A 16,243-nucleotide genomic window follows, 5' to 3' on the forward strand; every position below is an offset into this window, starting at 1 on the left:
AAAACTGAACACCTTTTTATTTTTTTTCTGTCCTGTTATTTCCAGGAGCTTGACTAGCTCGAAGGAGAGGATTAGAAGGATTTCTTGAGGATCACTGCCAGTGCACAGCACACATGGCATCCCTCACCCCTTACATCATCATGGCATGGAGGGGTAGGAACCAACCACAGCCCTACCCCACTGCTCCAGAAGCCAAAATCCCCATGCAAGCATTTAGTTATGGCCTTCTTAGAGAACCACATTCCCACCCAAATCTTCCCCTCTGCAGCAGCTCATTCCCACAGGAACTGGCAGAGCAGATGGGCTTTGGACATTGGCTGGCTTCCATTGCACTCCTTGCCCTGGAGCTGGCACGGCAGGAGAAGGGCTCTGGTGAACCTTCTCCTCCTCCCATGTAGGCTCTAACCCAGCTGCCACAACTTCAAGTTCTCAGAGCACTTCTGGGCTCTGAGCAGCGGCCACGGGAGGAGGAGATGCAGCTCCAAAGGCAGCAGTTCCCAGGCCCAGCTCCTGCCATCCCAGTGGGGCTGTTCGGTGGTTCAGGAGAGGAAGGGAAGGGCAAGTGCAGGTGGCAGTAGCTCATTTCCGACTGAAAGAGGGAAAGGTAATTTATTCACTTTGAAATCACTGCATTCAAGCTCTGATCTTTACCTGAAAGAGAAGTAGCACCTGCTCATGTTAAATTTGGGTGAAGAACAACTGTTACACTTGATATGGTAAGCAGTTAAATTATCTGAGGGAAAGTGTACAGCAAAAATTTGCATTCACAGAGAGAGAGAAAAAAAGGCAGGAGTTGGCAAAAGGGAAGGAGGAAAACAAGGCACACTCTAAGCCAGTGTTTTTTCCAAATCCAGGATTTTCTGTTTGTATGGAATGGAGTGTAGAGTAGCTTTCCCTTGAAATTCAGGACTGAGAGGCCAGAGCTAGAAAGGTTGTTCAGTGAGAAATCCCCTCTTCCATATCTGTACCGGGCTTGCTCCTAGCTTTTACATGGATGTTCTAAACCTGACACATCTATTCCTTACTTGACTCATCTCATGGCCAGTATACATAGTCGGACTTAATTTCTCTTTTAGTCTATTCTATTCTACAATACTGTATCATCTTAAGTTCTTTGGCGTTGTAGTCATATTTTCAACGGGTATTTTTCTTCCCAGGGAGCTATTTAAGGGTATATCTGTTGATATATTTCCATTTCTTCTTCCCCCTGGGGATTCCTTCCTTGCTCTTAGTCCCATTCTTCCCAAAAATCACCGGTTCTCACAACAAAAGCCCAACTTCCTGATAGACAGTTATAAGTCCTCGCAAGAAATCTTGCCTTCCCAGTCAGCTACAAGGAAAAAGAAGGGAAAAGACAGGAAATAAAAAGAAAGGAGTAGAAAAAGAAGGCTTTACGTTCGTCTTGGAAAGTAAAACCAATTTGCCTACGATGCAGGGACCCCCATAGCACCGGGTGGGTTCCGCCGTTCCTCTCCTCCTCGGCTCGGCGCCCCGCTCCTACGGCTTTATGCCGGCGGGTATTCCCGGGGAACCGGCACAGCCCGGCACCCTCCCCCTTCCCGCTGCCTTTTGGCTTCTTAGCGTGGGGCAGCTGCCCCAAAGCCCCTCCCCGCCGTGGGCTCTTGCGGCCCCGTGTTGTTTTTTCGTGCCGGCGGATCCCGCAGGGAACCCGGCCCGGTTCGGTGTCCCCCGGGTCAGCCCCGCTCTTGAGCGGCGCCGCCGCCCCCCAGCCCGGTGCTCCGCGGCTCCGCCCGCTCCGATCCCCGCTCGGCGCGGCGGCGGCTTTATGCCGGGGGGCCCGGAGAAGGGCCTGACTCGAGGCCTTGGGCAGCGCCGAGAGCAACTTGGACTGGCTTGGCAAGCTCCGCGCTTTGTGAGAGCCCTCCCGCACAGCCGGGCTGGTTCTCCACCCTCGGCCGCGCTGTCCGCGCCACCTCTGGGCTGGCGAACGCCGGGAGTTGCTGGGCTGGGTTTGATGGCCCCGCTCAGCGCTTTCGGCCGCTGCTCACGCCGTACCCTCGCGATTTTCGCTGGCAATCAATGCAGATTGGCCAGGAAAATCAGAAAGCAAAACTGGAGACCAAGGGCATTCTAGAAGGGGTTTCCTGCAGCCTGACACACAGCAGCAATTTCCAGGAACTGTCACTTGCTAGTCCACAGCTTTAAGGATGCTGTGGCAGTGCCACAGGAGAAGACCCTTGGGTGTTGTGCTGGAACAGGTTCCTGCAGAAGAAAAGGTGATGTTCCTATGTGCAGGGAACTCTGTGGCATCGGCAGTGGAGGAGCAGGGTGAGGAAGATCTCCAGCCTTGGGATATTTCTGCAAGAGCCTTCACCCCTGCCAGAGCCTGGGTGAGAGCAGCCAGAGTGCAGAGGGAGGCAGCCCTTTGGACAGGCGTCCCTGCTCCCTCAGAGCCACGGCTGTGAGACAAACAGCCTCATCCCTGAGGATGCAGACGGGCCTGGAAGTAAAAAGGGGAGCCCATCTGACTCCAAGAAGCTGTTCCCAGAGGCAAGTGTCCCAGCAGGAAGTGTCCTGGAGCCACTTGTGTTCAGCCTACAGTCAGTTCCCAGAACGCTGTCCCTGTTCCAGTGGGGAACCCCCCACGCTTTGCAGCGGGAAAGATTCACATGAAACCAAGGAGGCTCTTGCATCTGCAGGAAGCTTCTCCCCTCTACTAGTGAGATGGCCTCTGACTACCAGGAATGTGTTTACAGATTAAGATCTGATCTTCTTCGGAGCACTAGTGTTAAATACATTAGGATTTTCTCGGAGGAGACTTGTCAGAATGTTCCCACTGTTTTGGATTTGACTGGTGTGATAATTGATAAAAAATTCGTGTTAATTACAAAAGCATTGGGGTTTTTCTAAACCAGTATACTAAGCTCTGAAGTGAAGCACGGACACTAGATAATGGAAATTATATGATAAAATAATTCTGTTTAAAATCACCTTGTTATGTTATATTATGTTGTATTATGTTACATTATATAATATGTTATGTTTTCCAAATGAGTTGTATCAGCTACCACCTTGCAAAATCAGACTTCCCAAAAAGCCCTTCCTGCCTTTGTCTAATCAATACTGCCTATCCCAAAAACCAGACTCCCAGAATTTCCCTGGTGGTTATCTACAAGGACCAGATGGCTGTGACTGATTATCACCCGAACGCTTTGTGTAAGGATGTTTATTCAACCACCACTGCTTATGACAACAAAAATCCAAAAAATTGTTGGCTACAATGAGAAACCACAGTATAAGAAGAGGCTGCAAACCAAGGTTGGGTGGAGCGTGGAGTGGGCGGTGACCCCTCACGTTCCCCAGCGCTGCTTGCTCTTTCTATATCAAATAAAACAATCTAAATTTTGCTGAAAATCGAGACTTTTGTCTCTCATTTATAACAATTTGGTGCCGAAACCCGGGACGTCCTTGGAGCCCTGAGAGGCACTGCGATTTCGGGGAGGCGCCCCACTGCTGTGGCCCCAGTTCGTCAGTGATTCTCGGGACCCATCGACGTCCCGCACCATAGAGACTGAGCAAGGAAAATCTCCCCGGGAGACCGCGGCAAAATCACCTGGAATTCTCGTGCACGAAGAGCCAGACAGGAGCATCGGACTGTGAGTATCTGTGTGGTTTGGTGGGGATGACTGTGTGCTTGCCTGAATGAGACGTGGCCTTTGCTGCGAAGCGAGAGTGGAGTCCTTCTATCCGCGTTTCCAGCATCCCGCGAGGGACCTGGCCGGTGACCGGACGAAGCGAGTGAGCACAAAGGGAGAGACTGCTTTTCTTGTCCTAGCCCAGGTAGGGGCTAGATCCCTCCCATCCTATCCCAGGTAGAGGCAGGACCCGGGGATGGGGGAAGGGGGAGGAAAAGAAAAGCAGATGGCAACACACCAGTCACGGAGGGAGAAGGGAAAAGCTGCTTTTCCCATCCCAGCCCAGGTAGAGGCGGGTTCCAGTCCATCCTGACCCAAGGAGAGGCAGGGGTTCAAGCAGAACACATCGGGGAGTGCAAACACCTCAAGACAGTCCCTTGAGGTAAAAATGGGACAAAGAAAGAGTAAAATTCTGAGTCCCAGGGACCCACGAAGAGGTTCAAGTTCATTTGGTCCACAAAGGGACCGGGAAAATAAAGACAAGACAAGTAGGTTGCCAGAAGTACCACCAGGCAGCCCTTTGGGAGTAATATTAAAATGTTGGGACACAGGGGTGATATACAGAGGAAAAAGTAAAGAAAAATTGATTCAATATTGCATGGTGGAACGGACCAAAGAAATAATCCATAAAGATAACCTATACTGGCCCATGTTCGGATCATTTGAGGGTTGGATTTGTCGGGCATTAAACACATATGTGGCTTGTAAAGAACCATTTAACAGAGAGGAATGTGAGTATGCTGCCCTGTGGGCAAAACAGTCCGAGCCATCCTTGATATATACTTTAAAAGAAAAAGAGAATGAGGATAAAAAAAAGGTTACCTGGGAACCCCTCGATAATCTCCCACCTCCGTATAATACAGAAAATACAGGAGACCCCCCCACGCACCCACTTCTCCTCCTGGTACTCCCATAGCTCTAAGAACTCGCTCCAGTCAAAGGAATACCAGGAGAGATGGTATCACCAGAGAGGAGGGAGATAACGACACAAAGGCTCGCCTTTACCCCCTGAGGGAAGTGCCATTAGCAGGACAACAGGCTGGATTAATTGGATTTGTAAATGTTCCCTTGAACACAGGGGAAGAGAGAAACTTTAAAAAAGAAATGGGAAAACTATTAGAAGATCCTATAGGGGTATCAGAGAGACTAGATCAATTCCTTGGACCAAGTATGTATACTTGGATGAAATTACAATCTATATTAAGTATCCTATTCACCATGGAAGAACGGGAAATGATCAGACAGGCTGGAATGAGGGTATGGGACCGGGAGCATCAGATTGGACCTAGGGGAGACCAGAAATGGCCATTAAATAATCCTAACTGGGATAATCAAAATGATGTCCATCGCCAGAATATGATGGACTTAAGATGGATACTCGTTAAAGGTATCTGAGAATCAGTTCCTAAAGGACCAAAATATTAATAAAGCCTTTAGTGAACAACAAAAAAAGGACGAATCCCCAACTGACTGGTTGGAGCGGCTGAGGAAAGATCTCCAAATGTACTCCGGGATAGACCCTGACACACAAGTGGGTCAGGCACTCCTCAAAACCCAATTTGTTGCTCGATCATGGGGAGATATTAGAAAGAAATTAGAAAAGTTAGACGATTGGCAAGATCGGGGGTTACAAGAATTGCTAAGAGAAGCAGAAAGCAAAAGCTAAAATCTTTACAGCTGCAGTTCGTGAAACACAGAAAGAAACCCAGCAGAAAGAGGGAGGGAAACCACGAAAACCCCCACCGAAACAAGGAAATGAAGCAGGAAATTATTCACCAAGGCGAACCTGCTTTTAATGTAACAAGAAAGGTCATATAAAGAAAAACTGTAAAGAACGGATACGGGATGAAAAATTGTTCCAAGAAGACGAATAGGGGTGTCAGGGGCTGTATGATCTGGGGACCATACCATCTAAAGAGCCCTTGATAAAATTAAGGATTGGTCCCCAGGGGGAGGTGGTGGAATTTTTAGTAGATACAGAAACCGAAAAAATCCACAATTAAACACCTACCAAAAGGGTGTAAACCTAGTAGAGAAACAGCACTCGTGGTTGGAGCAAAAGGTGAACCATTTCGGGTCCCTATTATTAAAAATGTACAAATTGAGACCCAAACCAAAATTGAATTAAAAGATCTGCTGTTACTGCCAGATGCAGAAAATAATTTACTGGGGAGGGATTTAATAATAGCATTGGATTTGAAAATTGAAGTATCCCAAGGGTAGCTTAAAATTTTTGCTTTAACCCAAAAGGACGAGGAGCAAATATGTCCTGAGGTGTGGTACACCCCTGGAGAAATAGGGAAGTTAAAAATGAAACCTATCAAAGTGAAAATCACTGATCCCGATTTACCTATCCGAGTTCATCAATATCCAATATCACTGGAAGGGAGACGGGGCCTTAAGCCTCTCATAGAAAACCTTTTGCAACAGGGGGCTTTGGAACCATGTATGTCCCCACATAATACTCCTGTTCTGCCTGTCAGAAAGACAGACGGGAATTACAGATTGGTACAGGATTTGAGGGCTATAAATCAGCGAACTGTTACCAAATTTCCTGTAGTAGCAAACCCTTACACTCTCTTAAGCCAGTTGTCCCCTGACTACACTTGGTATAGTGTAATAGATCTAAAAGATGCCTTCTGGGCATGCCCGTTAGAGGAAAGTAGCAGAGATTGCTTTGCCTTTGAATGGGAAGATCCTGATAAGGGCAGGAAACAACAACTGCCTTGGACAGTATTGCCTCAGGGCTTTACAGAATCCCCCAATGTCTTTGGGCAGCCCTAGAAGAATTAATGCAGTCTTTTGAGCTACCAGAAGGGCTGTGATTGTAGCCCGTTCATTATAAAAAAAGGGAGTCCATATTGTACTGAGTTGTGGTGGTGTCATTCCTATGGTGGGTATCCCCCATTCCCATTATGTGTCCAGTGTAGAAGAAATGAATGTAAGGAAACTATTAAGGTACTTAATACCCTATCAGCACAAGGAGAAATCGAAATTGATTATCATAACTGGTGGGAGTTATTCAAGAATGGAACGAGGTAAAAAAAGAAAGCCAGAGCAGAGGTATAGGCCAAAGAGTGTCAGAAGGGTTGTGTATACCGAGCTGCTACTGCTGTACCTCGTACTGGAATGTTAAAGCTAAAAGCTGGGACAAAATTAAGAAACACTACCAAAAGAGAAAGACAAAGTGGGAGAGCCCAGGACATATTCCCTGCTGCCGAGAAGATCAAACAAACCTCGGCTACTGGCAGCAACCCCGTAGGCCTTGAGGGAGGCAGAGGGATGAAAATGGTCATGGGAGTCATCCCATTGCTAATGATGATAAAAGGAAATAATGCTGATGCTTGTTCCAAGTGTCACCAGACAATTGGGTACGGGGATGCACGGTATCCACCCTTGCCTTCCACACACACATCAATTCGGCCTGCTGTAATAAACACATTATGCACTATTATGGAAAGAAGTGGCCACCAATTTGGGAAAAGGAGGGTGGGCTCCATGGGCATACCAAAGTTGCCCAGTAGGAGAGACACACCTCTGCTTCACAAAAGAAGGTATGTGGGGATATTCAGATCAGGGAGGAGTGCAAGATCACTACAAGGAGGAATTGATTAAAAAAAAAAATAACTAAAATGTTCAAGGGAAAAAGGACAAACCGTGGGGGAAGTTTTAACTTCTATGAGAGAATAAAACAACAACTCAGCGAACGGGAATTACCCACCTCGGGAAAAAATTTATTTGTAGAATTAATGAAAGAAATTACTACTGAACTTAACTCATTGTTGGATCTGTAGAGGAATGCAGATGACTGAACAATGGCCATGGAGGGGGGGAGGGATTAGGGCCAGAACAGTTGTTACAGTGAAATCAAACAGAAATATCGAGGGGGAGTGTGTGGGAAATTTAATAATTCTGAATACTGATTAGAAATTTATGATAAGAGTGAAGTAATTACTAAAATTGCAGAAGAAATAAAACGAATAGCCCATGTACTGTACAAACCTGAAACAATATGATTAATGATAATTGGTGGAATAACCTGTTGGGGGGAGCTTGGTGTAAGAAATTAAGGTTTATGTTAACATGTGCATTATTAGGAGTACTGTTCATCCCTTGTCTTGTTCCACGCTTCATTCGACTAATCCAGTCGGTGATTCAAGGAATGCAAGTTGCTACAATACCAAGAGACCCTGAGAAGGCAACAAAATTAATGGCAGTAGATGTATTAAATCTAGTACAAGAAGTACTGACAAAATTTGAAACCAGAACACGAATCAATGGGATAAAAAAAGAGAAGTGGGGAAATTGTGACAATTGATAAAAGATTTGTGTTAATCACAAAAGCATTGGGGTTTGTATAAACCAGAATACTAAGCTCTGAAATGAAGCATGGACACTAGATAAAGGAAATTATATGATAAAATAATTCTGTTTAAAATCACCTTGTTATGTTATATTATGTTGTATTATCTTATATTATATAATATGTTATGTTATGTTTTTCAAATAAGTTGTATAGACTACCAGCTTGCAAAATCAGACTTCCCAAAAAGCCCTTCCTGCCTTTGTCTAATCAATACTGCCTATCTCAAGGAACAGACTCCCAGAACTTCTCTGGTGCTTATCTAGAAGGACCGGATGGCTATCTGTGACTGATTATCACCCAAAGGCTTTGTGAATTTGTGTACAACGAGAACCCACAGTATAAGAAGAGGCTGCAAACCGAGGTTGGGTGGAGCGTGGAGTGGGCGGTGACCCCTCACGTTCCCCAGCGCTGCTTGCTCTTTCTATATCAAATAAAGCAATCTAAATTTTGCTGAATATCGAGACTTTTGTCTCTCATTTATAACAGGGTTCACCTTTTCCTCCTCCATGTGTAACGTCGTCTAGAGCACAGAGGTCCCAGGAGCTGCTTCCTCCTGAGCCAGTGGCACTCCTGGCACTGGGCAGCGCAGGGCCCTGTGCCCCGTATATACCCCTGCAGGGCGGGGCTGTGCCATGTCACCAGGACAACAGAATGGCCAACAGCACCCAGGAACCCGATAGAACGGCCCTGTGTCACAAAGGGCCCAGCCCAGCAGCCCTTCAGCAGCCCAAGCCCCTGGAAGTGTCATGGAGCAGGTGCCCAGCAGGTGCTGGCTTTGCAGGCTGGGCTGTGCGGGGCCAGAGGAATTGGCCGGATGGACGCAGGCAGGGAGTTGTGGTCAGCGGCTCCATGGGCGGCTGCAGGCCGGGGATGAGGGGTGTCCCTCAGGGAGGGCTCTGCCTCGGCCCCGGGGGGGCCCAATGCGAGGGCGAGGGGCTGGGGGGGCCATGGGGGCGTTCGATCAATGGGGAGGGCCCGGGGAGTGCTGAGAAGGGGGTGGTGAGTGGGGGGGAGGGAGGGGTCCCATGGATTTGGGGGGAGTCTTGATGAGTGTGGGGGGAGTCCCATGGATTTTGGAGTCCTGGTGACGGGGGGGGAGCGGTGAGTGGGGGGGTCCCATGGATGGGGGAGGGTCGGTGAGTGAGGGGGGGTCCCAGCGCTTTGGGGCGGTCGGTGAACGGGGGGGGCAGTGAATAGGGGGAGCCCCGGTAAATTGGGTGGGTCCCTAGGAGCTAATTCCCCCTTCCTTGTTTTAAAAACAGCATGCATGACTCTTGCCATGAACATGAAGGGAAGTTCAAAACAAAACCATACATGTAGTAAAACCAAAACTTACAGTAATCGGGAATAATTCTGATACAACAATCCAAAACATTTCCGAGAACAGATATAATTAAAAACACTTGTCAAATTAGATTATTACCAAACATTAAAATATTGTACCATCATCCCAGTGTCTGCAACAGCTGATAAACCTCAAATCAGTGAAGAACTGGATAAGCGTCTGTTGGGGGTTGTTTTTTCCTTTCCTCTCTGCCTGTGGAATTTTTTCCCATTGACATGCTAAGAAGCACTGATGGTTAGGTCCTAGCACCAGGGAGAGCCTCCCTGGTTTTTTGGGAATTTCTCTCGGAGGGTGGGGGGAGGGAAAGGGGGAACACGGTGAGATTGGAAGCAGGTAAAGGAGGGTGGGGGGCAGTTGCTGGCTCTCGCTCGCTTTTGGCTCTCGGAGCAGAAAGGTCATTGCTACCCCCCCACCATCCCAACGCCGGGAGCTGCCTCTCTGTTTTGGACCCCGCAGCCCTGCTTGGACGCCCTCCTGCTTCAGCTTGCTGTTTTCCCAGCATCCTGCCTCTCCTCCATCCCTTCCCATCTGGGACACAGCTGCCATCACCCCAGTGCCCCTGCAGCCTCACGGGGATCGTCGCACCTGCCCATCAGGAGCCTGCCAGAGCTCACTGCCAGCTGTGACAGCAACTGCACCAAAGGGGAAAGTGCCCGTGGCCCAGAGACTGGAACTGGGCTCCTGTTCTGTTTGTTGTTAATTTCATACTTGTTGTTATTCCTATTTCCATATCATTGCCTGAGAGACCCTTAATTTCAAAATTATACAGAGTGTTTATGACCCTCTAAAACTGGTGGAAAGCAGCAGGATCTTCCCTAATATCGACTTCTGTGCTAGTTTCACCTGGGGAGAAGAAACTCAAGAGAGAAATTCCCTGTGTGAGAACTCCCTCTGGGAGTTGATGGGACCTATTGGAGGCTGGTTTGGTTACTGACAGCCTGAACAACCAATTGCAGAAAGTTAGTTCGCTCGGTGAGCACACATTTTGAAGGCGGTAACCCAGGAAAAAACTCTCATTTATTTCCGGTGGCTGAGCAGGTAACAACGGCCCAGCCCGGGCTCCCTCCCATGTGGGGGGAGCTCGGGAGGCCGCTGGGCCCCGTTTGCAAACCAGGGAACCCGATGGCCGGGGGGAGGAAAGGCTCATTGATGAGACCTTAGCCCGGCTTCCTCCCCTACGAGCCCGCGGCTCTGGGGGGGCCCGGCTCCTGCTGCTGGCTCGGAGCAGCTTTGGAGGGGCCGAGCCCGCCCAGCCCCCGCACGGCCTGGGGGAGGCAGCCGGGCCCTGTCTGGAAGCAGGGGTGGCCATGGGCAGTGTGGGGCTGCAGCAAGCTCCAGAAAAGCTGATTAACATCTCAGCCGCCCCCACACCCAGCGCCGTGACTTCTGTGGGAAACTTTAACTCTTTAGTGCTCAGGTAAGATTTTGCAGACCTCCGGCTTTCCTTTGAATATGAGAGGGGGAAAAGGAGATGCTCCAAAGTCAGTGAAGCAAGAGCTAAGTTTCTTTAGACGGAAGGAGAATGAGGAGATGCTGTGAAGATGGCTGAAAATTACTTTTGTAAGATTTTAGGGATGAACTGATGAATATTCCTATAAACCATGGAGAAAGACACGGGGAGGTTGGAGATGTTCTATTTGATAGATTGTTAATCAAAAGCATCTGTGGTGAGAATCCTTCGTCCCGAGGAGAAAAGGGGATCTCTTTTTCAGGAGATGAAACACGAACAGAGAGAAAGAGTGATAAAGAGAATTTTAGTTTGGAACAGTTAATTCTTAAAACTAAATACCTCATGGGTTTAACATGGCCCATAAGCACAGCTTTGGGAAAGCTGTGAAGATGGGAGGAACTTCACTACTTTGCAAGTTTTTTCCCAGGCAGATGTAAATCGTGAAAGTGAAGCCATGAGAGGACTGGTTTTTTCCCTTCCTGTGGTGAAGTCACTATGGCCTGACAAGAGGAAACTTCTCTCTCCAAAGTGAACTGAAAAGGACTATTTAAGTTGGGAACTGACTGAAGTAGTTTTTTGTATGTTTGTTTTGTTGTTATGAAGGTTGGGAGAGGGAAGGAAGGAGTGCTCTAGAGATCTTATTCTGAATTTGCTTTTCTTTCTCTTTCTTTGTGTAGTTAATAAAGTTTTTTATACCCTTTCTAAGTTTTAGGCCTGCCTTGCTCTTTTGCTCCTGGTTCTGTCTCACAACAGAAAAATTAGTATATTTAAATTGGCAAAACTATAACAATGGAGGAGAGTGTCAGCAGCTGCAGCTAAGGGCTCGTGTCCCATCAGAGTCTCTAACGATGGCACCAACGCTGCTGCCTTGCAACAGCCGACTCTGGAAGGCGAGTGTGCCCTCGAGCAGAGCCGCTGAGGTCAGTCAGGGGGACAGGCTGCAGCTGAAGCTGCCAAGCGTTGCTCTGATTCTGGCAAGTCAAGAGAAAACCATGGTGACCACTTTCCCTGACACCCTTTGCCAAGCCACAAAAAATTATGCCCATAGCATCCCCTCTTTTGGCATCCTGTCTGGTGTGCATGTCTTCCTGAGGAGGTACAAGCCTTCTGGGTGCTGCTGTTCCTGTGCACACTCTGGTCATTTTTCTCTGGTGTCCAGAGCCACGTTGACAGCAGGAGCTCTGCAGGCCAGCTCCAGGAGACATCGTTCTTGCCATGGTGGCAGCAGCTCTGTGGGTCCCGAGCTCAGTGTCAGGGGAGTCTTGGCCACACAGCACTGTGGCCTGGACAGCTCTGGGGACCCGGGCTGATCGCCAGCGCTGCCACTTCCCACTGCTCCTCGCCTGCAGCAGCCAGTGGCCGTGCTCCAGCAGGGCCTCCTTGTCCCTCCCTGCCCCTCCTTCTCCCTGGCCAAAGCAGCCTGGCCACCTCGGGGCTGTCCCCACCGTCCTGCTGAGGCCAGGCCTCGAGGGCTTCTGCCACGGGCACCAGAGACGCGTCGGGGAAGCGCCAGAGCAGCCGGCTGGCAGGAAGAAGGTGGCTGTCTGGGGGCTGCTTATGGCCTCTGCCACCCAGTTCCTCAGGGCTTCCCACCAACCCATCCACACAAGTCCTCCTGGCCCATCACAGCCTCCCGCCACCCAGCGCCACACACATCCCCCTCACGCCTTCCCACTGCCTTCTCCGGGCAGGCCTTGGCAGCACCGCAGCCCTTCATGGCCTCCCACTGTCCCGTGCCCTCCACGCCTCCCCCAGGCCTGCCTGGCTGCTGAAGGAGCTCCAGAGGAGCCGCATCAAGAGGCACCTCAGAGCCCTCAGCAATCCAGCCAGCAACACACGGGCAGGACACAGATGGCGCTTCCAGGCTGGCAGAGGGGTGCTGGCCATCTCCAGGGACCGGTCTCTCAGGGATCCCCGCCGCAGCTCCGGCCTCTGCCCGCCCGCTCTGTCAGAAGCCTTAAGGCTTCCACAGAACCACCAAAGGCCAAGGGCCTTTTGGCCACTTTCCCTTCCACTCCGCACGCTTGGCCAACTTGCCCAGCACAAGCACCCTTTTTGCCCTCTTCCCCATTGGCCTGAAGACTCTGGGCACCAAAAGAAAGCTCCTGGACCTCTGTGTATGACAACAGCAATTTACTAATCCTACAGTGGCGTGAAACAAAGTGCTTGCAGAGCAGAGGTGTTCCCTGCAGGCTCAGGTGGTCCCAGCAGACGCAGCCTCCCGGATCAGTTCTCCACGGTGCTCATACAGGACAACCAGCCCCGGCGACACAGGGAAGGCCGTGACTTCCAGAGGCGGCGGAATCCATCTCGCATCTGCTGGAGTCGGGAGGAGGGAATGCTCTGTACAACTCTGTTGATGTACAGAGTCTGAAGAGCCAGGCATGAGATGGCAGGGCTGGTGTCATCTGTCATGTCCTGAAGGGCTGGAAGAGAGAGGAACAGAGCCACAGTCAGAGCCTGCATCTGCAGGGACCTGGGGAGACCCTCCTGCCCCATCCATCCCACACGGCAGCTCTTGCCATGGCCTGGAGGAAGCAGGAGACAGCAAGGATCAGCTGGAAGGCGCTGGCCACGAATGTCCCTCCCGCAGGCCCCTGGAAGGTCTCTGTGCTCTGCCCACGCCGCCCCTCGTGCGCGCAGGGAGCAGAGCCCTCCCAGCCGGGGCAGGGAACGCAGCTGCCAGCGCCAGCCCCCGCTGACAGCCCGCTGGCCTCACTCACCCCTGCACATGAGCTGCAACTCTCGCTGCTGCTCTCTCAGGAACCGCCCGGCCATCCCTGCCAACACAGAGCCTGTCACGGCCCCAGCCGCACAGCTGCCCCGCAGCGGCGCTGCCAGCCCTGCGGCCACAGCAGCGCCTTCCCCTGCAGGGCTCAGGCCCGGCCCTCGCCGCATCCTGACGCCCAAGGACACGGCTGCGAGAGGGCGGCAGCGGCGCCGAGGGCAGGCGGGGCTCCAGAGCCCCGGCCCGGATGGCGCTGCCGGGGCAGCAGGCGGGGCTGGGGCCGAGCTGCGGCGGGGCGGGGAGGGAGCCGGGCTTGTGGCTCACCAAGAAACCTGAGGGCCGCCTCTCGCAGGGGCTCCTGTGGGCTCCGCAGGTACGGCAGCGCCTGGCGCAGCAGCTCGGCCGCTCGGCTCCTGTCCTGTGCCAGCTGGAGAGAGCGGCAGGGCACGGAGGGAAGGGTTGGCGCGGGCTCTGTCCCTTGGCCCCGGCCTGCCCTGCCCGCACAGCCCTGAGCGGGGCAGAGGGCCCGGCAAGGCGCGGGCTTGATGGAGCTCGGGGCTCCATCAGCTCCTGGCCTGGGGCCAGAGGAGCCTGGAGAAGAGCCCGCGTGGGCAGCCCAGGGAAGGGAGCAGCGTTCTTACCAAGCACTCGCCAAACCTCCACATCTGATCCGCCATCAGCAGGTGCTCAAGATCCCTCCTCTTCAGGAAGCTTAGTGCTGAAAGCAGCGTTTCACAAGAGGCCTGCAGAGCAGCAGAGACCCAGAGATGGCACCGCAGCCCAGGGCACAGGAGCTGCCTCCCTGTGCCAAGGCCAGGAGGAGGCTGGAGCCCATGAGGTGCCCGGGTGCAGGGAGACAGCTGAGCCCCCTGCCAGGAGGACAGCAGCGCCCAGGAGTCCTCACCTCTGCCACACGCATGTTCTCATGGTGGCAGTTGAAGAAGAGTGGCAGCAGGCTCTTGCTCACAAGCATCTTGAGGGGCTTTTTACCCTTGGCCGCTACCAACCTCATCACCTCTTGGAAGAGGCGAATGGAGAGCAGCTGTACATGGCGGTTGTCCTGTTGGAAAGGAAGCAAAAGCCCTCCTCATCAGCTGCTCCAGGCCCCTCTGTGCACAGGCCCAAAAATCCACGGGGCACCACACTTGGGGACAGCACCCAGTGGCCGTGGCTGGGGGCACAGAGCCTTACGTTGTCCAGCAGTGGCCAGAGCACGCCAGCCAGCCGCAGGGCGATGGGGCTGGGTATTGCGAGGTGTCTGTGCGAGAGCAGAAAGCTGAGCACCACGACGGTCATCTCAACGATGTCTTCATCTGCATCCCGCAACAGGTCCACAAGGCTTTCTGTCAGGCTGTACATTCTAATGTTCTGCACGGAAGACAAGGCAGGGCAAGCCCACGCTGCTGCTGCTGCCGTGGAGCCCAGGGGCCGAAGGCCTGTCCTGAAGCACTCGGGCAGCTGAACAGCAACGCAGGAGAGCTGGGAGCAGCTGCCACAGCTCCCAAAGCCCAGCCAAGCCCAAGGGGCTGCTTTCCCCAGCCCCACGCTGCCCGCACAGCTTCAGCCACTGCTGTCTTCTCACCATCGAGGGGTCCTTGCTGAGCTGCACGAGGCCTCTGAGCACCAGGCGACGCATCTCCCTGGACGTGCTCTGCAGGCGCCTTGCCATGATCTCCAGGAGGCTGTCACCCCATTCTTTGATGTCCAGGAAGTCCAGGACCTGAAAGGCACAAAGCAGTGACCGGGGTGCCCAGCTGGCAGGAGCTCAGAACTGCACAGGGCTGAGCCAAGGCAGCAGCACAGGGCACGGGCACCATCCCAGGCAGCTGCGGCTGTGAGAGGGCAGAGAGGTGGGAGGCAGCTCAGCTGTGCTGCCCATGGGGCTCACCTCCACAAGGAACGCCATGGCAGGCAGCTGCCAGTCTGAAATGTCTTGGCTGAGGAGCTCCAAGAGGCAGGAGATGAAGCTGCAACACCAGATCATGGAGACACAGCGCATCTCCCTGGTGGAGGGGAAAAGGCATCATTGCCCGTGAGCCGAGAGGGCAAAGCTCTCCCAGGAGTGACCCACGGAGCTCTGGTCTTTTCCCAAGCACCCCGTGGGCGCTTTGGGAGGCGGCTGTTCCCGGGCACCCTCCTGTGCCAGCCTTTTCCAGTCTGCTCGTCCGTCTCTTTCTGAAAGAGCCCTCTCACCCCTGCCCATGGGAACTGTGTGGGGCACCCTGGGCACAAGTGCCGGGGGCAGCAGGGAGAAGGGGGTCTCACCTGGCCAGGAGTCCCACTGCATAGTGGTGGGTGTCAGTACAGAGCAGCGTGTCCCAGCCAGCCTTGCCTTCCATGGCTACCACAACACGCTCACACTGCACTCGGCAGAGCAGGACCTTCAGGGTCTGCACCGCAAACCTGTGTGCAGAGCAAAGCCCAGGTCATGCTGGCAGCCCTGGCTCCTGCCTTGGAAGGGATGGGGAGACTGGGAGGACTGGGATGGAGCACCTTTGGGGGTTGGTGGCAAGGCCCAGTTGCTCCTGGCACCCCTTCCAGAAGGTATCAACCTCCTCTGGCGTATCCAGTGCGCTGATGTAAACTTGGAAGAGCAGACACAGAAAGAGACGGGGAAAATACTCCAACACTATAGGTGGGCACCAGGTCAGGTTGAAGACCCTCCACAGTGTCACGGTTGCCTGCAAAAAATGAACCA

General features: G+C 52.3%; 1 pseudogene; it reads left to right on the top strand.

Moving 5' to 3' along the window:
• Positions 1–6,684: 6,684 nt before the first annotated feature.
• The window catches only part of LOC148218104 (class II histocompatibility antigen, B-L beta chain-like), a 48,706-nt pseudogene continuing 39,147 nt past the window's right edge, over positions 6,685–16,243 (top strand).

This window comes from Sturnus vulgaris, unplaced genomic scaffold (assembly GCF_052056855.1).
Source record: "Sturnus vulgaris isolate bStuVul1 unplaced genomic scaffold, bStuVul1.hap1 Scaffold_195, whole genome shotgun sequence".
NCBI lineage: Eukaryota > Metazoa > Chordata > Aves > Passeriformes > Sturnidae > Sturnus > Sturnus vulgaris.